The sequence below is a fragment of the Bubalus bubalis genome, chromosome 20 (assembly GCF_019923935.1).
Source record: "Bubalus bubalis isolate 160015118507 breed Murrah chromosome 20, NDDB_SH_1, whole genome shotgun sequence".
Taxonomy (NCBI): Eukaryota; Metazoa; Chordata; class Mammalia; order Artiodactyla; family Bovidae; genus Bubalus; species Bubalus bubalis.
The window spans coordinates 18,932,400-18,954,758 of NC_059176.1; the positions used below are offsets into that span (position 1 = coordinate 18,932,400).

Below are 22,359 nucleotides of genomic sequence, written 5' to 3' on the forward strand. Positions count from 1 at the left end.
CACTATGACAAAACATGAAAAACAGTTCTTTTAAAGGAGAGAAAATATAAGAATGGCCACGATCATTATTTGCATTCACAATTATAAGATCTCCTAACCTGTTCAATTAGATAATAGAATTATAAGGAAAATTTTAATATTGTCATCTTACAGATAATTTTAAGAATAACTACAAACTACTAAAACTAGTAATAACTCAGCAAAGTTGCTTAGAAAGCTTAATGATTAAAAAGCAACATTACTATACAGGCAAAATCCGCTGAAAATGTAACATTTAAAAGTCTATTAGCAAAGGCACAAAACATCATGAAGAAATAAAAGAGAAATGCAAGACATACAAGAAGAAATTAAAAAAAAAAACTTTATTATAGGACCTACAAAAGATCGATAGATATACTAAAAAATTGAAAAAATAAAATATTTCTTCCCAAACTAAAGTTATTTGAGCAAATGTGACTTTGGTAAAATTTACATGATTTTTCACCAAATTTCTGTATCCCAAATTGAAACAGAAGTATACAGAGTAAAGAACCAATGTCAGCCAGAGCAAATGTGAGGGAGGAAGGAGAGGAATGGATTCATTCATCTTACCATCTAGCAAGACATAAGTAGAATAATTAAATTATAGCACAGTTTTTGTGTAGAGATGAACAGAATAATAAACTAAAATAGAAAATCAAGAAATACCTCTATGCATATGCGAAAGCTCTGTGTATGGCAGAGTTAGAATTTCAGTTCAAAAGGAAAGGATAAATTATTCAATAAAAAACAGTATCAGGACAGTTGATTACCAAAATGGAGAAAAAAAAAACAAAAAACTAAAATACAACTCCAAATATAATATAGTTTCCAGACTATCCAAAAATACATGAAAATACTTTTAAAATACTAAAAGAATACATAGAAAAATATTTTCCTTTCTTCAATATTAGAGAACAATAGCTTAAACAATGAAAAAAAAAAAAAGGCATACACACATATATCAAAACCAAAAGAAACAACTGGTAATTCTGCCACATTAAAATGAAAACCCTTTATCTGAGTAATGAGATCCTGTGATAGTCCCTTTTCCAGAGCTTGAGGTCCTTTGTGCATATTTTTCTGTAAAAATGATTTGCTTGCTTTTGTCACTGCACTGTTCCTTAAAATTAAAGACTGAAACTTAAATATTTTGTAAAATATATTGATGAAACAACGACAATAAAGTATGCTGAATTATGGCATGCATATTGTGTGTGAAACGCTGAATATGTCAGTAACATTTATATTTAAAAACTACCTCTGTGTTACCAGTGTAGGTAAGCACAGAATGCGCACAGAACGAAAAAACTACATAAGACCCGGGAATATTCTCACCCGGGAATATTCTCACCCCAAGCCATAAAGTGAAAGTGAAAGTGTTAGTTGCTCAGTCATGTCTAACTCTTTGACACTTTGTGAATCCATGGACTGTATACAGTTCACCAGGCTCCTCTGTCCATGGGATTCTCCAAGCAAGAATACTGGAGTGGGTTGCAATGCCTTTCTCCAGAGGAGCTTCCTGACCCGGGGATTGAACCCAAGTCTCCTGCACTGCTTCCAGTGCAGGGGTTCAAGTGTCTGCCTGCAATGCAGGACACCTGGGTTCCATCCCTGGTCGGGAAGATCCCCTGGAGAAGGAAATGGCAACCCTCTCCAGTATTCTTGCCTGGAGAATCCCATGGATAGAGGAGCCTGGTGGGCTACAGTGCACAGGGTCGCAAAGAGGCGGACACGACTGAACGACTTCACTTCATTTCTCCTGCACTGCAGGCAGATTCTTTACTGTCTGAGCCACCTAGGAAGCCCCAGTGTCATTAAAAAGGGTACTTAATAAGCAGATGCTGTCCAGTACTGTCTGAGGCAATGTAATCTCATCCAGGTCATCACTATTTTACTGGTAGATCCTCTAATGGAAGTGCTATTTTTCCCAGGATGGGAAAGGGTCAAGTTTCCCTGGAGATCTGAAAGCAGTAGGAACAATTTCACAGCTCCCAGTCTCCTTTGACTTTAGTGTGTGTAAACCACTCCTCAGTGGTAATATAATACCAGCTATGCATCCCCCTCTTAAGCCCTTCTGAATGTCAAGGGTCAGATGCAGGCATTGAAGCTTATAACCTGGTTATGATCCCCACCTTGTGAGTCTGTGTCTCATTTAAGAAGAAAAAATCTTATTCCCACCTCAACCCCTGAACCTAGAATATTAGCCCATAATGAATACAGTATAGCATTATTAAAGTGAAAATATTAGCCACAGATTCTAGGCAATATGTGTGGGATGCAAAAGAATCCATGAACAACTAGGAGGCAAAATATAGTTTTAAAAACTACTATACCCTAATATAAAGAGTAAAGAGTAGCAAAGGGTTTCACCAAAAAGAAAATCTGAAAGGCCAATAAACTCTCGCACAGATTTTCAATCTTACTAATATATCAAATAAAGTCTAGTAAATATAAGGATGAGAAAGCAACCCATAGCAAATATGTCAATTCCAAAGAATAGACAAAATAATATTTCCTAATGTCTAAGGAATTTAAAGCCTGAAACATGAAATAAAGTTCAACAATAAAATTTCTGAAATGTTTATGCTATTTTTTAAGTAAGACTTTATTTTTTAAGAGCAGTTTAAGGTTCACAGCAAAATTGAGAAGATATTTTTCATATAATTACTATTTCCTGCTCCCACACATGTATAAACTTTCCATAATATCCTCAACTGGAGTGGGACAACTATTAAAGATTGTGTTAATTACTTTGCTATAATTAATATAAAATTGACATATTGTAATTACTCCAAGTCCATGGTCTACTTTACCATTCACTCTTGGTGCTTCACATTCTCTGAGTTTGGACTAAGGAATAATGACATGTGTCCATCATTATGGCATCATATAGAGTATTTTCACTGGCCTAAAAATCCTCCATGCTCTGTCTATGCACTCCCTATTTCCAAACACATAGCAATCACTAATCTTTTTACTGTTTTGATAAGTTTTGCTATTTCCAGAATATCATGTAGTTGGAATCATGCAGTATGTAGCTTTTTCAGATTGGCTTCCCTCCTTAGCAATACTCATCTGTCAATTATGAATAAAGCTGCTATACAAATCTGTGGGCAGTTTTGTGTGGGTATGTGGGTGTGTGTGTGTGTGTACCTAAGTTTTCAACTCCTTTGAGTAAATAGAAAAAAGGCATGATTCCTGAATCGTATGGTAAGAGTAGTTTTGTAAGGAACAAACTCTCTTCCGAAGTGGCTGTACCATCTTGCTTTCCTCCTAGCAATGAGCGCGAGTTCCTGATTCTCCACATCCTTGTCAGCGTTTGGTGGTGTCAGTGCTCCAGATCTGGAGTTCTGTAATAGGTGTGAAGTAGCACATCACTGTTGTTTTAATTTGCATTTTCTTTATGACACATGATGTGGAACATTTTTTTTCTTTTTTTTTTTTTTTTTGCTGTCTGTGTAGCTCCTTTGCTGAGGTGCCTGTTAAAGTTTCTGGCTCATTTTCTAAACAAGTTGTGCTTTCAGTGTTGAGTTTTAAGAGTTCATTGTGCATTCTGAATAACAGTCTTTTATCAGATGTGTCTCTTGAAAATATTTTCTCCCAGTCTGCAGCCAGTCTTCTCATTCTCTTGACAAGTATCTTTCAAAGAGGAGAAGTTTTTATTTTTAAAGAAGTCCAGCTTATCAATTATTTTATTTGTAGATTGTTTCTTAGGCATTGTACATGAAAAAGTATCACCATACCCAATGTTATCCAGGTTTTCTCCTATGTTATCTTATAGGATTTTATAGTACTGTATGTTATATTTAGGTCTCTGGTCCATTTTGAGTTAACTTTTGTGAAGCTTGTAAGTCTGGTCTAGATTCATTTTGCACTTGTGTATGAACAGCTGTTCCAGCACCATTTGTTGAACAGACTATGTTTGCTCCCTTGTTTTGCTTTTGCGCCTTTGTCAAAGATCAGTTGGCTGTACTTACGGGGGTCCACTTCTGGCCTCTCTGTTCTTGCCAGTACACTGATCTATTTGCCCATTCTTTCACTAACACGACACTTTCCTAATCACTGTAGCTTTACCGTAAAGGCTTCCCAGGTGGCGCAGTAGTAAATGAATCCACCTGCCAAGGCAGGTGACGCAAGCAATGCAAGTTCAATCCCAGGGTTGGGAAGATCCCCTAGAGTAGGAAATGGCTACCCACTCTAGCATTCTTGCTTGGAAAATTCCATGGCCAGAGGAGCCTGGAGGGCTACCGTCCATGGGGTTCAAAAAGTCAGACACAACTGAGCACAGCATAGTCTTAACAGTAAAACTTGAAATTGGGTATCATCAGTCCTTCAACCTGGTTTTTATTTAATATTGTGTTGGTTTATAGGTCTTTTTCATCTCAATGTGAATGTTAGAATCAGTTTATGAATAGCCACGAAATGAGTTTTTGGGATTTTGATTGGAATTGCATTGAATCTATAGATCAAGTTGGCAAGTAATGACATCTTGACAATATTGAGTTCTCCCCTCAATGAACATGGAATATTCATTTTTTAACTGTATGTTTATACTATTTTTATATCTAACTTGCATGAGACCCTTTTACATGCTCCAGAATTTATAATATTTGTATCACTTAAAGGATTAAATTACATTTTTGGATTTGAGATATAATATAATTTATATAATTTTAATCAAACATTTTGATGTTTATTTTTGTTTTCAAGTTTTAGTAAACTTCTATTTATTCAGAATGATCATGGGTTGCTGGTTAATTTATATTCCAGTGAAGTAAAATTTCTCTATGTCCTAAGCAGAGACTACTAATTTGCAAAGAATTGCAGCATATCAAAACACACCTAACACTGAAAAAGAGAAACACAATATATATATATAAGTTACCATTTCTCATACAGATTTCTCAAGCCCTGGAATTGCCATTCTTATTATTTCAATGTATTTGATCTGTGTATTTTTAAAGTAAATCCCTGATATTTGCTGTTTCTTATATGAGTACCATGCATAAAAGTGCCTTGTAAAATGCATAAATAAGTGGTCTTTTGGTTTATTTGAAGTAGATTAAATAAGAGTTTCTCATATAGTAGTATATCTTGTAGAGTTACTGCTTTCTGGACTTATTTCTGAAGATGACTCAAGAAATATCCTGAGAAACAAAATCATAAAAAACTCTATTTGAGCAAAACACTTGCCTGAGTCTAGAGGAGAGATATAATCATTTCTGAGATTTAAAATACATGAGAGCAAAACATTACTTGTTCACATGGATATCATGTGGCAAAAATAAATGATAAAGATACTAACAAGAATGGGTAAGGATGTTATATTGATGATTGCTAGATTACTACTGGATATTTTCTTCAATATCTTCCTTATTTATCATTACTTTTCATAACAGAGTAGTATAGCTGCTGCTGCTGCTGCTAAGTCGCTTCAGTCGTGTCCAACTCTGTGCGACTCCAGAGACGGCAGCCCACCAGGCTCACCCGTCCCTGGGATTTTCCAGGCAAGAACACTGGAGTGGGTTGCCATTCCCTTCTCCAATGCATGAAAGTGAAAAGTGAAAGTGAAGTCGCTCAGTCGTGTCCGACTATTCACAACCCCATGGACTGCAGCCTACCAGGCTGCTCCTCCCATGGGATTTTCCAGGCAAGAGTACTGGAGTGGGGTGCCATTGCCTTCTCCAAGAGTAGTATAGATCTCTTTATAAAAACCCTTGGTACAACTGCATGTGGAACCACATGGATTCTGTCCTCAAGCATTAGAAATCAGGACTACTACTGTGAAAATAGTAAAGTATTGCTAAAATAGCAAAGTATTGCTAAAGAGGTTTATAGAATTTCTCTGTATCTTTAGTAAAAGCTACTTGTATGCTATGATGAATACAGGACAAACCCAAGTGATTCAGATACTGGATGTATGCCAGGCTCACTATTATGTGACTCATTCCTGGATACCAGTTTCCAGAATGAGGACATTTACATATAACTGCATCAATAAAATCCATGAATAATATAGATTCACTCTCATTATCACTCTAATTGCTACATATAGAGTCATTAATTAAATCTGATCTAAATTTAAGGGTCTACCATTTCACTTCAAGATGCATATAATAAATATGAAAAGTACTTCAAAATACAATCCTAATAAAATGAAAACATTTTGTTAAGTTGCATATAAAATGTTTTGTCTGTATTTCTGTTTCAGTCCTCTTTCTTAAGTAGAGAATTCTTATTATGGAAAAGTGTATCTTTCTGTCTCTTTATAAATAATGGATGCATATTTTCAATTGCAAATTATTTCTGTGTTAGAATCATTGTTAGTAGGTATTGAAATAATCTAAGAGGCACTCATTTGCCTGTAATGGAATACTATCTTCAAGACATAAATAAGTAACCAGGTATTAAAAAGTTATTTGTTTTCTAGATATTAAACAGTGTGTTAAGGCTTCAGGATTTAGCACAGTAATCTATATTTGCATGCAAGTGATCACAAAGAAAGCCAGATTCTTATTACGGATTTAGAACTGTCTGATACTAACAGGAATAGTCACCTTAAAACAAAAGTTGCTTTTACCTCAGAACCAAAGTTTTCACCTCAGTGGCTAAAACTTATTTGCCTGATCTTTCACCATATACAAACACAGAAAATGTGTTTTTATGTCAAGTAAGTTATACCTTGAATATTCCTAACAGCCCATTAATTAATAAGAGAAACGACCGTGCTGCAAGGTCACAGTTGTTGTTCATACAGCTTTACATATGTAAACAGGGGTGATGGAAGGTTATCATTTAGAGGAACCCATACATTACCTCCTGCTTGTCTGCATTCCCAGTGGCGCACCTTATTTATTCCCTCTCGGTGGGTGATAAAGTACCTTCAGCACCACTGGTGTTCTTAAACATTCTATTAACAGATATTATATACCTTTGTGTCAAAACCATATCATCCAGGTTAAATGTACAAAGTTAGCAGTTTTCAAAATCAAGTCTCTAGGTTTTCTTATATTACTAATATTTTCAGCTAGTAATGATATGTCTCTAAGGTCTCTGATTTTTACACATCTTTCCATGTAGTTCTGAGTATATATTTTAATATTTCCTCTCTTCATGTTATGTCATTAGCAGTATTAAGTTGCTGTTTATGATCAATATAGCATACACATTTTCTCCCAATCTGAGTTTCTTCACGGTAAAATGAATTTTTTTTTCTAAAAGAAGCCTTTGTACTGCCAATTTTTCCCCTTTCTGTAAAGCCTCCCACACACTACTTAATATTGATGGAGAGATGCCTTGGTACACCCAGAGAATTCCAAATCTGACATATGTTAAAATACTCCTAGTGCATAGCATAGTGATTTAAAAGAGGTGAACTGCATAGCCAGTGGAACAGGGTGCTCGTCACAATAAACTGGGTAAGGTTGGGTCCATATAAACTGGATTTTTTCCAATGAGTTTCTTAGCCAATGCTTTGCAATTAAGATTGCTGCCATGCATCTAATGTTGGTTGCCAGAAGTACTCTCCACATGACATCAATTTCTTCTGGCCCTAAATGTAAAGTAATCATTATCTCCTAAAGGTAAGCATTTCTTCAGACCTCTTCCCGGGACTCTTCACAGTAAGAGCTATAGTATTAGCAACCCACAGGGCCAGCGGTAACAGTAGACAGAGCAGAGGCCTTTCTACATCAAATACTGCCAGCTAAGACATTTTTAATTTTGGTGTCAGTACTTAAGGGCTTTAGGGAGAACCATGCATTCTCTCACTAGCTTCTGGAATTTTTACCTAAATGGGACAATGCATCAGCACATTAACAATAGTCCGGGGCTGAAACCTATCTCTGAGGCCCAGACAAACTCCACCTCTAATAAGAATTACACTGGCATAATCTCAGATACAGGTAAGCTCTTTTTCCCCGGAACGTCTGTGTAGCTTTCCTTCACTGTTTATCTTTTGCTAGTTCTTTCTGCCAGAGAAGGCGATGGCACCGCACTCCAGTACTCTTGCCTGGAAAATACCATGGACGGAGAAGCCTGGTAGGCTGCAGTCCATGGGGTCGCTAAGAGTCGGACACAACTGAGCGACTTCACTTTCACTTTTCACTTTCATACACTGGGGAAGGAAATGGCAACCCACTCCAGTGTTCTTGCCTGGAGAATCCCAGGGACGGCGGAGCCTGGCGGGCTGCCATCCATGGGGTCACACAGAGTTGGACACGACTGAAGTGACTTAGCAGCAGCAGCAGCAGCAGTTCTTTCTGCATTGTAATGCCCTTACTTCTCTTGAAAGAAAGTGAGAGTCTCTCAGTCATGTCCAACTCTTTGCAACCCCATGGACTATATAGTCCATGGAATTCTCCAGGCCAGAACACTGGAGTGTGTGTGTGTGAGTATGAGTGTGAAAGTTGCTCAGTCATGTCTGACTCTTTGCGACCCCATGGGCTAAAGAGTCCATGGAATTCTCTAGGCCAGAATACTGGGGTGGGTAGACTTGCCTTTCTCCAGGGGATCTTCCCAACCTAGGGATCAAACCCAAGTCTCCCGCATTGTAGGCAAATTCTTTATCAGCTTCTCCTACTGAGCTACAATTATTTTTAGACCAAAATTTTAGTTAGATTAATTTGTATCTGCTTCATAAGAGCAAGGACGGGTCTTGATCTGCCATGGATCACAAAACAAGACCATGAAGAATGATGCTGAGCTAAGAAGGGATGTAGGGCAGCAGTATAAGGGCACTGGAAAAGCAGCCACCCACTGTGAATGGTGAGCCTGAAGTAAAATGGGGTCATGATCTGAAAAGAGGAAAATGCAAAACAAATCAACAGATCTAATAATTGATGTTAATACTTAAAAATTTTGTTCTGGTTGATGTCATCAGACCCTTTATTTTCTACAATAAAAGTAAAATAATATTCATGTTTTACATGATAGAAGCTTCCTTTGCCTTGGATTTAACACTCATATTTAAACATTTGAACATTCATATTTAACATATACGATTGTCAGTATAGACATAAACACATTTAGGCCACTACTTGCAAAGCTATTAGTTCTAGAAATAAAAGGCCTAGCTCTTGTCAGTAAAATCAGAGTTTCAGGAACTTTATAACAAAGTCATGAAAGTCATAAGGAAAACTATCTCTGTAAGTCACTAAAGAAAGGCAAACAACAAAATAAAAACAACAAAAAGACTTAAGTTGACAGAAAGGCAAAATATAAACACTAATTTTTCAGTAACATTTCCTGTCTGTGGCAATTTTCTCTGATACCCTAGTGATTATTTTACAGATCTCAGAGACTTTTTCTCTCTTAAAACACACACAGACATACACACACGGGTATGGGGAGGGAGGGGCTCTATGCCTGTTTTCACAGTGCCTAAAGAAAAAAAAAAGGAGACACAATATTGAGCAAAATGGACATGGACTGTGACTTTACAGGGTTTTCATCCTGGAGGAGAAGTCAGTTTTAGTCAAGAGATGTCAATGAGACAAGATGTCAATGAATTAGTTATACGGTGCTGAGAGACCCTGAAATACAAGGGGATGATCTTGTCAGGTGGAGCAAGAAAGGGTTATTTCAGGAAGCAAGTACTGTGTTGAGAAACTAGGCAAAAAGGAGATGGGAGTGGCTTTCCCACTTACGGAGAATCAACCATGTGCAAAGATCTCAGTGGAGGTCACATGACAGGGAAGAAGCCCTGAAAGGCATGTGGGATGCAGAGGAGGAAGGGAGCATCGTGTGGGTTGAGTTGGAGGCATTTATAAAAAGTGTTCACCCATGGGAGTGTTGTAAGCCCTGATAAAACTTGGTCTACGTTCTAAGGGGCATGGTCTTTAGAGAGGTGTGTCATCTCAATTTTCTATTTTGTAAAGCTCTATTTGCTACCTATGGAGACAGAATAACTGTATCAGTGCAAGTGAGCAGATAATTCAGGAGGCCTCTGGGGTAGCCCAGGGGAGAAATTATGGTAAGACCAGGGTACAGATGGTCCCAAATGGAAAAAAGCGGACGAATTTAAGAAATATTTTGGTAGGTAAATATGACCAGATTAGGTGGTGGAATTGTGGAACGCAAGAGTGAGGAGATAGATGATTCTTATTTTTCTCCAGGTACAGGATGATGTCATTCACCGAGCTCAAGTCTATCAAAAAAGCGCGTTTGTAGAGATGGCCAAGAGCTTAGTTTGCGACATGTTAAATTAAGGCACTTAGGTGATTAGACATATCAATTGGGAAATGACTGGCACTAAGTAAATAAATAAATGAAAGTCAATATAAAGCTTTTTATTCTCCCTTCTTTTCATACTGAGCACTGCATGATGTAACTCTGCTCTACTTTTCAGGATTATCGAACCTAATTCATGTATTTACTTCAGTGTGTCAATTTGTCCTATCAATAAACCTAATTCTCTATGTTTTTGTGGCTCAAGCATCTGGAATTATTTCAAGTATCAATGATTTCAATGATTTAGCCATACATATATGGGTAAAGATATATGTATATATGTGAAGTTAAAAAAAAATAAAACACTGGTTGAGAGCATATTCAAATTTTTAAAGCTACCTCATATTTATATTACATATTTAATGTCATTAAGGCTACCTTTGGAGAAGGAAATGGCAACCCACTCCAGTATTTTTGCCTGGAGAATCCCACAGACAGAGGAACCTGGCAGGCTGCAGTCCATGGGTTGCACAGAGTCAGACATGACTGAAGTGATATAGCACAGCACAAGGCTACCTTACTCTTTAGAAGGCATACTAGCCTTGTAACTATCATTGCTGCTATGAGTATATTAAATTATGTTTAGGAAACCAGTCATGAATATTCATTGGAAGGACTGATGCTGAAGCTGAAACTCCAGTACTTTGGCCACCTGATGCGAAGAACTGACTCATTGGAAAAGACCCCGATGCTGGGAAAGATTGAAGGTGGGAGGAGAAGGGGATGACAGAGGATGAGATGGTTGGATGGCATCACCGACATGATGGACATGAGTTTGAGTAGGCTCTGGGAGTTGGTAATGGACAAGAAAGCCTGGCGTGCTTGGCGTCCATGGGGTCACAAAGAGTCGGACATGACTGAGCGACTGAACTGAACTGAACTGATATATTTACACAGGCATGTACATCTCCTCTTCAGACACTATTCTTTATTCTTTAAATTTATCTGTGCTTTAGCTAAACAAGAACAGCAGAAACTGAGAAAAGTATTCTCTTCTAATCAAAACTAATTGAAAAGGCCACAGTGAGAAGAATAACCATAATACCACCACCTCAACTGACCTGCACTAATAACGAACAGGCCTTCCATCATCTCACTCTCTCACTACTTCTCCATTCATTACTGCCACTAAGAAAGTTCCCAGTATCCCATTTAGTTTTTTAAAGGGATTTTAATGGATGTGCTATGAATTTTCAATGAGCTATTTGAAATTTGAGGAACCTAATTAGGAATGTATTTACTTTCTCTTTTTTAAGTGTAATTAATTCCATGCAAGACTTTGAGCCTAATGTTACTCCAAAGGAAAAAATAAAATGGAAAAGGAGGTTCTACTTTTACAGACTAATGGACTGGAAATTAAAAAAATTGAATTAAACATTAACTCAGAAGAGTCGTTTTCAATATATAAATTATTTCTGTTTAGCCTTCTGTTGCCAGGTTAATTAAGTAAATCCCTTTGGCCTTGATTATAGCCATTAGTAAATGAAAATGTAGTTGAATTCACTAAGTCTTGTGATTTACACTAGGGAATCTACATCAGTAAATACATTTCCTTTGGCTAACAGCTTTCATAAAGTCTGATGTTTATTTAGAAAAAAGTCAACCTTATCCATGAAATACAAAAATTAATTATTTATATAATTCATTGTTTGGGCGGATAAACTCTCTGCAGCTTCTTGTGGGGTTGGTTGCCTTTAAGAAACAAACCCCAGATAGTCCACATCTAAAAAAAATGTGTCCAATCACCTCAGGCTCAGAGAATATCCTCAATTTCTTTAAGAAAAGAAAAAGGTGGAAAATTTAGAACGTCTTCCTCAAGTTGTTTTATTTAAAAAAAAGCTTAAGGACAAAAGCCACGAAAGCAATTCTTAAGATAAATGAATAAATCATGTACATAAAGAGCACAAAATAATAAAATATACATAGAAAAAAACCTACACTAAAATAATGATTTGTAATCTATCTTCTGTATATTCAGATTCATCATTTTATGCTAGTTAGAGTTATAATGAATTAACCTCAACATAACCCAATACATTCTTCTGTTTATGTCTTAAAAGTAGTCCTTCTATATTACTTTCAGTACACTAGCAATGATATACTGACGGCCTGTTTTAAATCTTATACAAGGGTAACACTCTGATTCCGAAATAAATTCTTAACAGTCTCTATATTCTCTAAGGACACAGACTTGTCTGTTGCTGGCATATTAAGCTGTAATATGTTGCAAAATAAAAGTAAGGTTATTAAGTATCTCCTACTCATTCCCTTCAAGGAAATTTCAATTGTCAAGCACCAAATTACAAGGACAATCTAGGCTACATCAAATTTTGCTGTCTGTAAAAATATACCCATGATAATTTTCTGTATGGTCACAATGTGATACAAATATATCCTTAACAGCAGCAAGAGGCACTTAAATCAAGAGTTTTGGAGAAGTAAAAAAGAATACTCTAAATTTAAACCAATAAACTAAAAAAACAGCAAAAGGATAGAATCTAACTTATGGACCAGGGAAGTCCAAAGTTCGAAATAAACTGTCTTTACTATCAAACACTGTGAACACAAATAATCATGTAATTAATGTATTTACCTGATTTATCCAGCAACTAGAAAGAACAGAGATAAACACATAGTTGGGAATTTAATTTCCCTTGTCCTTAGTTTTTCTGAATGCATATGTATAGGCTGCCATAACTCTCCTTCAGCGACACAGAGAACATGTCATTCAGTAGATCAACCAATCAAGAAAAGTACTATTTCTAGCACCAGTCCCTTACCTTCTATGAAGCAACAGGGATCACAGACCTGGAAGGAGTACTAGAGTTTCAAGAATCAAAAAACCAGGGATTTTATTCCATCTTCATAACTCATCAGCTAAGGAACTTTGATAAAATACTTGGTCATTATGAATCTATTTATTCATGTGCAACCATTATTATGCTAATCTCTCCCACATCTATGCCTCAAGACTGCAAATACAATTTGTGATAACAGAAGTGAAATCTCAAAAAAATTTTTGAATATTCCATAAAAGTATAGGTTAACAACATCAATGTCGTAGAATTTGTATCTCCAAAAAGACAGGACTCAAAAAATAAAAGAAATATTCAGTGATGGATAATATTGGCTTTTAATGTGTATATTAATTAGCAAGATTTCTAGTTAGCCTCACCTAAAAGTGTTTTTAAACCCACTGGCAATGACCAAACTGAATGTGATCAACTTACTTCTGGAGCCTGAAGAGTTCCTCACTGCAGAGAAGGAGTCAGCACTCTGCCTGGCTGCTGCAGAAGACGGACAGGGTGAAAGCATCTCCAAAGTTGATTCTGAGGATGGTGACAGAAGTAAGGGTGCTCAGCTACTACATATCTTCCCAAACACCTGGCAGAATGGTTACAGGGACTCTTCAAAGGAGACAAGAACAAAAAAAAAAAGCATATCAAAATATGCTAATGCTGTATCTTTGAAAAATATGGTTGCTGTTAACTGTGTGATCAATTTCAATCTCGATCAGGAATATCACTAAATAGAACTTAAATATTCATAGATTTGCATAATAAGGCTTTCCAGTGGAATCTGTAATATGCTCTGATTCTAATAAATATGTCAGCAGTCTGCTTTTCACTTTTGGAAGTTTTCTTATCTCATAATTGAAAATAGTTTAAACAACTGAACATCAAAGTTCAATTTTCTTTATATTTCAATGAATTTAACTTGTAGGCTATTGTTAAATACTAATCATCCCTACTAAGTACCAGAAACCCTACAATGGGGATACAGCAATGAAGGAATGAATGTCATTAGTCTTGCCCTCATGGAGTTAAACAGGGCTTTCCTTTCAGCTCAGCTGGTAAAGAATCCGCCTGCAATACAGGTGCTGCTGCTAAGTAGCTTCAGTTATGTCCGACTCGGTGCGACCCCACAGACGGCAGCCCACCAGGCTCCCCAGTCCCTGGGATTCTCCAGGCAAGAACACTGGAGTAGGTTGCCATTTCCTTCTCCAATGCATGAAAGTGAAAAGTGAAAGTGAAGTCGCTCAGTCGTGTCTGACTCTTAGCGACCCCATGGACTGCAATACAGGTGACCCCGGTTCAACTCCTGGGTCGGGAAGATCTGCTGGAGATGGGATAGGCTACCCACTCCAGTATTCTCAGGCTTCCCTGGTGGCTCAGCTAGTAAAGAATCTGCCTGCAATGCAGGAGATCTGGGTTGGGAAGATCCCCTGGAGAAGGGAACGGCTACCCACTCCAGTATTCTGGCCTGGAGAATTCCATGGACTTTATAGCCCATGGGGTCACAAAGAGTTGGACATGACTGAGTGACTTTCACTTTCGTGGAGTTAATAGTTTGCCAAGTTGCCTGTTTTATTCTTAAATAGATAAAATTCATTTATTTCAACCCAGACATCTAGGGAGAAAATATAGAGACGTGCCATTTTTATTTTATCTCCACATCAGCAGATTGCTGATTTCTATCTGTTTCTAAAAGTTCCATGTCAATCTAAATAATAATCCACCTAGCTCTATGAGACACAATATTTACTTGCTTTCCCTCAAGATCTATATAATAGTATCACTGACACTCAATCACTGTCAATTTTTAATGTAGAAATTGGCAAAGTTTTAAAAATGTTCTTGAAATGAGTAAAAGCATTTTGATTTTACTTTGGCTATGACTTATTTTATCCACAGAGGCAAACGTGAGGAGTAGTACAATTCTAAAGAGTGAGAATAAAAATAGACTGAAGATGATACAAGGATCACTCAAGTTTAGCTTATTGTTTCTGCTATCTCCATTTGTAAAGATGTGTGAATGATCTTATAAAGTCAAATTTTAATATGTTAGAGATGTAAAAATTACAACTTTATCCAAAAAGAAAGGTAAACTATGGCTAAGTTAATATGGAAATTATTCCAAAATTCTAAAAATCAATGCACAGATAAAAGATAAAGTTGACTAAAAGTACAAGAATCTGCCTGCAATGCAGGAGACCTGGCTTCGATCCCTGAGTTGGAAAGATCCCCTGGAGAATGGAATAGCTACCCACTCCAGTATTCTAGCTTGGAGAATTCCATAGACTATTCCACGGGGTTGGAGAATCAGATATGACTGAGAAACTTTCACTTTTCACATTACATTTTCTTTATTTCAAAGTATTTTTATGAATTTGACAACCAATGCTATCTTTAAAATTTATATTTATTATAAAAGAAATATGTTATTATAAAATTATAGAATAAATAAGACATAACCCCTATCAGTTCAGTTCAGTTCAGTCACTCAGTCATGTTCAACTCTTTGCAACCCCATGAACTGCAGCATGACAGGCCTCCCTGTCCATCACCATCTCCTGGAGTTCACCCATACTCATGTCCATAGAGTTGGTGATGCCATCCAGCCATCTCATCCTCTGTCATCCGCTTCTCCAGCACCTAATCCCTCCCAGCATCAGAGTCTTTTCCAATGAATAAACTCTTCACATGAGGTGGCCAAAGTACTGGAGTTTCAGCTTTAGCATCAGTCCTTCCAAAGAACAACCAGGACTGAACTCCTTTAGAATGGACTGGCTGGATCTCCTTGCAGTCCAAGGGACTCTCAAGAGTCTTCTCCAACACCACAGTTCAAAAGCATCAATTCTTCAGCGCTCAGCTTTCTTCACAGTCTAACTTTCACATCCATACATGACCACTGGAAAAACCATAGCCTTGACTAGACGGACCTTTGTTGGCAGAGTAATATCTCTGCTTTTTATTATCCTATCTAGGTTGGTCATAACTTTCCTTCCAAGGAGTAAGCATCTTTTAATTTCATGGCTGCAATCAGTATCTGCAGTGATTTTGGAGCCCAGAAAAATAAAGTCTGACATTGTTTCCACTGTTTCCCCATATATTTCCCATGAAGTGATGGGACCAGATGCCATGATCTTATTTTTCTAAATGTTGAGCTTTAAGCCAACTTTTTCACTCTCCTCTTTCACTTTCATCAAGAGGCTCTTTAGTTCCTCTTCACTTTCTGCCATAAGGGTGGTGTCATCTGCATATCTGAGGTTATTGATATTTCTCCCGGCAATCTTGATTCCAGCTTGTGCTTCTTCCAGCCCAGGGTTTCTCATGATGTACTCCGCATAGAAGTTAAACAAGCAGGGTGACACTATACAGCCTTGACGTACTCCTTTTCCTATTTGGAACCAGTCTGTTGTTCCATGTCCAGTTCTAACTGTTGCTTCCTGATCTGCATATACGTTTCTCAAGAGGCAGGTCAGGTGGTCTGGTATTCCTATCTCTTCCAGAATATTCCACAGTTTATTGTGATCCACATAGTCAAAGGCTTTAGCATTGTGAATAAAGCAGAAATAGATGTTTTTCTGGAACTCTTTTGCTTTTTCCATGACCCAGAGGATGTTGGCAATTTAATCTCTGGTTCCTCTGTCTTTTCTAAAACAAGCTTGAATATCTGGAATTTCATGGTTCATGTATTACTAAAGCCTGGCTTGGAGAATTTTGAGCATTACTTTACTAGCGTGTGAGATGAGTGCAATTGTGCGATAGTTTTAACTCCTATACAGAGATATAAATAAATAATATGCCAACCACCTGAGATAGCTATTGCTTGCCTTTTCATTCATTTCCTTCCATATATTTTAAAATACATTTTACATATAATATATATATATATATATGGCAAAAATGTAAGAAAGATACAGCCCTCTCAGAAAGAACCAATTTCATATTTCAGAACATACTCTCAGAAATATTTCATGCATATATAAATGTGTGTGCATATGTGTAGATTTTTATTTATATATAAGAATACTGTATGCTGTTTTGTCCTATTCCTTTAATATATCATGGTGATTATTCCATTTCTATCTTCTATCATCAATACCATCCATCCTGTCAGTCAATATCTATCATATGAATACAACATAATCTGCTCATAATACATCCCAACTGAAAAGCACCATTTCTAGGATTTTGTTATTATAAAAAGAAGATATTATCATAAAAATGATATAACTCATATCCACATATCTACACGTGTGTGACTGAATAGTATATTAAATTCCTGGTATAAGTATCATAAGCTGCTAGAACTAAAATATTTAAGCCAAAAAACCTCATTGTTTTAGAAATTTTATTTTCCCTTATCTGCAGTAATGAGGTAGCATTTACTACAGCAAGTAGTATTGTTACTACAGCAAGAATAAATTTGAATTTAGAATTTTACTTTATAATAGTGCATTATGATAGCAAAGTATAAATACTTCCAATTATTATGCTAACTAAAAGAAAAAGAAAAAAATAAGGATTGATAATTAAGGGTATTTCTTTGTCTTCATTTTAATATGAAAATTATAGAAACTGACACAATCCTATATAATTCAAATTCCCCAGGCAAAGTTCTTTATATGTATGGTTACATAATTTACTAATGACAACATTTTTCTTTTGTTATACTGTCTTTAATTAAGCAATTACTATACTATGCTTATCCAAATCAATTCTCTCAAGAATCAAATAAGTTAAACACATATTTATCTACATCACTATTTAAAAAGAGGAGGAATAGAGATAAGTCAAGAAATCTTTAACAAGGTTGTAGAGCTAGTACCTGCCAAAACTGAAGGTCTCATCAGTGCTTCAGTCGTGTCCGACTCTGTGTGACCCCACAGATGGCAGCCCACCAGCTCCCCCGTCCCTGGGATTCTCCAGGCAAGAACACTGGAGTGGGTTGCCATTCCCTTCTTCAATGCATGAAAGTGAAAAGTGAAAGTGAAGTCGCTCAGTCGTGTCCGACTCCTAGCGACCCCGTGGACTGCAGCCCACCAGGCTCCTCCGTCCATGGGATTTTCAAGGCAAAAGAGTACTGGAGTGGGGTGCCTTTGCCTTCTCCGCTCACTAGGGGTATCTCACTACAAATCAATGCTCTTATATCTCATAATGCAAATGAAGATTTTAGACAACTATTATAGAGTCTATAGTAAACAAACCTAAAATGGTGCTATTTCTTTTGGGGGGACAGTGGGTCCATGTATTTTTGGCAATGCCAAAAACAAAGAGATTTTAGACTGTGATTCTAATAAAGCATTTTTCCTGTGAGATCTCATAAAAACTTCCTTTTCTTCTTGATAGTATGTTTAAATAAAACATCTTATAAGAAATTCTGATCAGTTCCATAGTTCCAAGTTGTTTCTATGTTGGCCTTCTTCCACAGTCTTAGAAAATTTGGCAACTGTTACTGTTTACGTACATGTATTCCCAAGAAATATGGTTCTCCCTCTAACAATTATCTTAGATGCCAATATGAAACTCCAAAAAGAACTCAGAAAACATGGCCAAAACTCTAGGAGTTACTAAGGAATATCTTTTTTTCTCATCAATAATGACTGTTCATCAGTCATCTGAACATGTATTTTAATTTGAATCTCACTATCAGTAAAGGCAAAACTTTAAAGTCTTGTGAAGCTTGGTTGGAACCATCACTATGACAGTATTCCTCAGTTTTCTCTTTTAAAATAATAATTAAAAAACAATATTATAAAATGCTGTTATTATTTCAAAGCATAGTATATATGAAAGTATCAATCAAAATGTGTTATTCACTTTAGGGCATTCAATAATTTTATTTCCCTCCTGAAAAGCTACAAACCAAGACAGCATATTAAAAAGCAGAAATGTTACTTTGCTGACAAAGGTCCATCTAGTCAAAGCTATGGTTTTTCCAGTAGCCATGTATAGATGTGAGAATTGAACCATAAGGAAAGCTGAGCATCAAAGAATTGATGTTTTTAACAGTGGTGTTGGAGAAGATCCTTGAGAGTCCTTTGGACTGCAAGGAAATAAAACCAGTCAATCCTAAAGGAAATCAGTCCTGAATATTCATTGGAAGGACTGATGCTGAAGTTGAAGCTCCAGTACTTTGGCCACCTGATGTGAAGAGCTGACTCATTAGAAAAGACCCTGATGCTGGTAAAGATTGAAGGTGGGAGGAGAAGGGAATGACAGAGGACAAAATGGTTTGATGGCATCACCTACTTAATGGACCTGAGTTTAAGCAAGCTCTGGGAGATGGTGAAGGGCAAGGTAGCCTGGAGTGCTGCAGTCCATGGGGTTGCAAAGAGTCAGACACGTCTGAGTGAATGAACAACAACAAAGAGAACTTCTTCCTAAGGCTGCCTTAAGTTTTACTGCATTAAACCTTAAGGAAATCCTTGAAATATTTGAAGCTAACAGTAAAATAGTATTAAGTATTCCTTTCAATTTAAATATCCAGGATTTGAACAACTACAAATCCACCAAATGGCATCATTACTGATTTTTCTCCATCTTATTGCTATCTCTAATAGTACAAAATAATACGTTCTTTTTGTTTAGTTGCTGTCACGTCTGACTCTTTTGAGACCCCATGGACTGTAGCCCACCAGGCTTCTCTGTCCATGGGATATCCCAGGGAAGAATACTGGAATAGGTTGCCATTTCCTTCTCCAGGGCATCTTCCTGACTCAGGGATCAAAACTGGGTCTCCTGTACTGACAGGTGAATTCTTTACCACTGGGCCACCAAGGAAGCCCCACAGAATAACATGAGGGAGGTGTTTTACATTTGTCCTTAATTATATTTACCTTGTATTGAAAACGAATAAAAATCAAACACTTAATCATCCAGATAGATGTTTGGTCTTCATGAAGCAAAAAGTGAGAATTTTGGATATATGTGAACAAATGAATCATGGTTTCACTGAAATTAATTTAATCAGCTATTTAATAATCATATATGGCTTGGCATAATATGACCATGATCCTTAGTGCACTACTTCAAAAATGAGGGTATAACACAAAAAGTGCTATTTTATTAAGACAAATAGCTTGAAAAAATGAACTAGAACTGCAAAATAAAATTGGAAATTACTTCACATAAATGAGTTTTTTAAATGCATAAATATTCAGAAGGATTCATATAAACACTATTACTAAAGCAAGCTTGCCTCATCACCAGCATTGCTAAACCTAATTTAAAAATTAAATTAGAGACACTGATTGAATATGGAAATGCATTTGTGTTACTGGATAAAAGTGTAGTATCATGTACTTGACTATAGGAAAATGTTTACAAATTATTATACACATCCAGAATCATATGATAAATAAATTAATGCAGCACTAGAACATTTATTGCTTAATGTAAATGTCACATTGTAAATGAGAACAACTAATCATTCCTTTCCTCTAATAGCAAGAGTTCAGCAGTTAAATAAAACATAAATCTTGGTGACCTAAAAATTTTATTACTGCATTTGCAATTTCCTGTTAACAAATCAAGAAAATAACTTCAAGTAATGCTGTATTTCAATAAGATACAACCCAAGGTGAAGGGCTGTTTTAGAAGGGGCAGAAGGTGGGTATAGGTGGTTGTTGGCTTTGGATTTTTTTTAAGGAGCTGACTCCTTCACTAAATCTCATAATGATAATTTAACATAATAGATTTTTCTTGATAAACAATGGATACTAAATTAATATCTGATTTAGTGAAGAAAGCAAATGCATCATCCCAATTTGACTTTAATTATAAAAATCTACTAGATTTTGCCCACAAGAGTCCTACACAAAAATAAGTAAAAGAAATGTAAAATAGGCTGAATGAAGATTACAGGGTTAATGAACTACCTTCCCTTGCATAACTAATAATATCTTCTTATATGACAGAATCAAAAAAATGCAAAATAGTAATAAAAAATACTCCAATATATAAATCATTCAGAAGCTAAATTTTCTCTTCTTTTAATTTCTTTTAGTTTTCTCTGAATTAAATGTTTCCTTTAAATATTTTTTTGAATTTCAAAGATTAGAAAATATTTTTTTCTTCTTAAAGACAACTTCGATTGGCACATCTTCATCCCCTGGTGAAGTGAGAGAGTTGTCCTTTGACTTCTTCCCGTCCTAGATCGTGGTCTATTCTAACACTATCAACGTCAGTTCTGCTCTGTTTCCTTGAAACAGGGGAAAATAAAGTGCAACATTCTGGTTACTCTTAGTGATTTGGAAAAAAAAATCAGCAGACAGATATTAGGGTCACTCCTGGATGAGGGCACGGCAACCCCCTCCAGTATTCTTGCCTGGAGAAGCCCATGGATAGAGGAGCCTGGCAGGCTAGAGTCCATGGGGTTGCAGAGAGTCGGACACGACTGAAGTGACTTAGCAGGCATGCAATCTTCACATTATTTTTCAATTAAAGGAGAATATCAGTAAGTTCTTATCAAGGCAATGTTTAATATCTACACATACCATTTCATTCTCCCCCCTTCACTCCTTTCTTCTTTCCTGAATCCCCATTTCTTCCTTTCTTTCCTTTTTCCTGCCTCCCTCCATTGCTCCCTCCATTCCTTTCTGGCCTCCCTGTCTACTGTGACTCCTGATTTACTTAGAACTTTTGTCTCTTAGTTTTAAAATGGTTATAATAACACCGACACCATAGTGTCATTTTGAATGTTCTTTGATATTACACATATGCACACAGTTGTGGGTGTGAGTAATGCATGCGTCTAATATAACTTGCCAAAAATGTTTATATTTTATATAAATCAAACCCCTCTACATTTCAACTTATTTCCACTGATTCTGCCCTCTTTCCACTTCTTTCTTCAGAGTACCAACAAAGTTTCCTATCAGGTTGAGATACCAAGTCTTTAACTGTAGTCCATACTGGCGTTGGTGCTTTGTCTCCATCTGATCTCTGACCATTTGGGGCAGTGACCCATCAACTTCCTTAGACCTTCTATACATGTGGGTTCTCGCCCTTCACCTTACTGCTCCTCCCTCTATCCACCTCCACTTCTCTCCCCCTCCACACATCCCTTTCTCTCCTTTCATTATTTCCTTTCCTCTACAACCTCACCTCTTGCAGGTGAAAACAGAAATCATTTCATAAAGAGAGCATAACACTGCATACATCTTTGAATCCTAAGAATTTTTAAAGCACATTTTATAGAACTTCAAAACATGTCTATTATACATGTACTCTCTTCAAACTCTGACTCATGCAGAAATCTGTAGAAAGCAGATCACTTTTAATATGCAGATGAGAAAGTGCATGTCCCATATGTTTATTA

General features: G+C 36.5%; 1 protein-coding gene across 4 annotated transcripts in view; it reads right to left on the reverse strand.

The window, feature by feature from the left end:
* Window positions 1–22,359, reverse strand: part of LRFN5 (leucine rich repeat and fibronectin type III domain containing 5) — a 319,486-nt gene that overhangs the window by 134,309 nt on the left and 162,818 nt on the right. For all 4 annotated transcript variants that reach the window (XM_025271881.3, XM_044932741.2, XM_025271878.3 and 1 more), the window contains one exon: window positions 13,482–13,658. The gene's annotated coding sequence lies outside the window, so the exon portion shown is untranslated. The remainder of the gene's footprint in view (window positions 1–13,481; window positions 13,659–22,359) is intronic.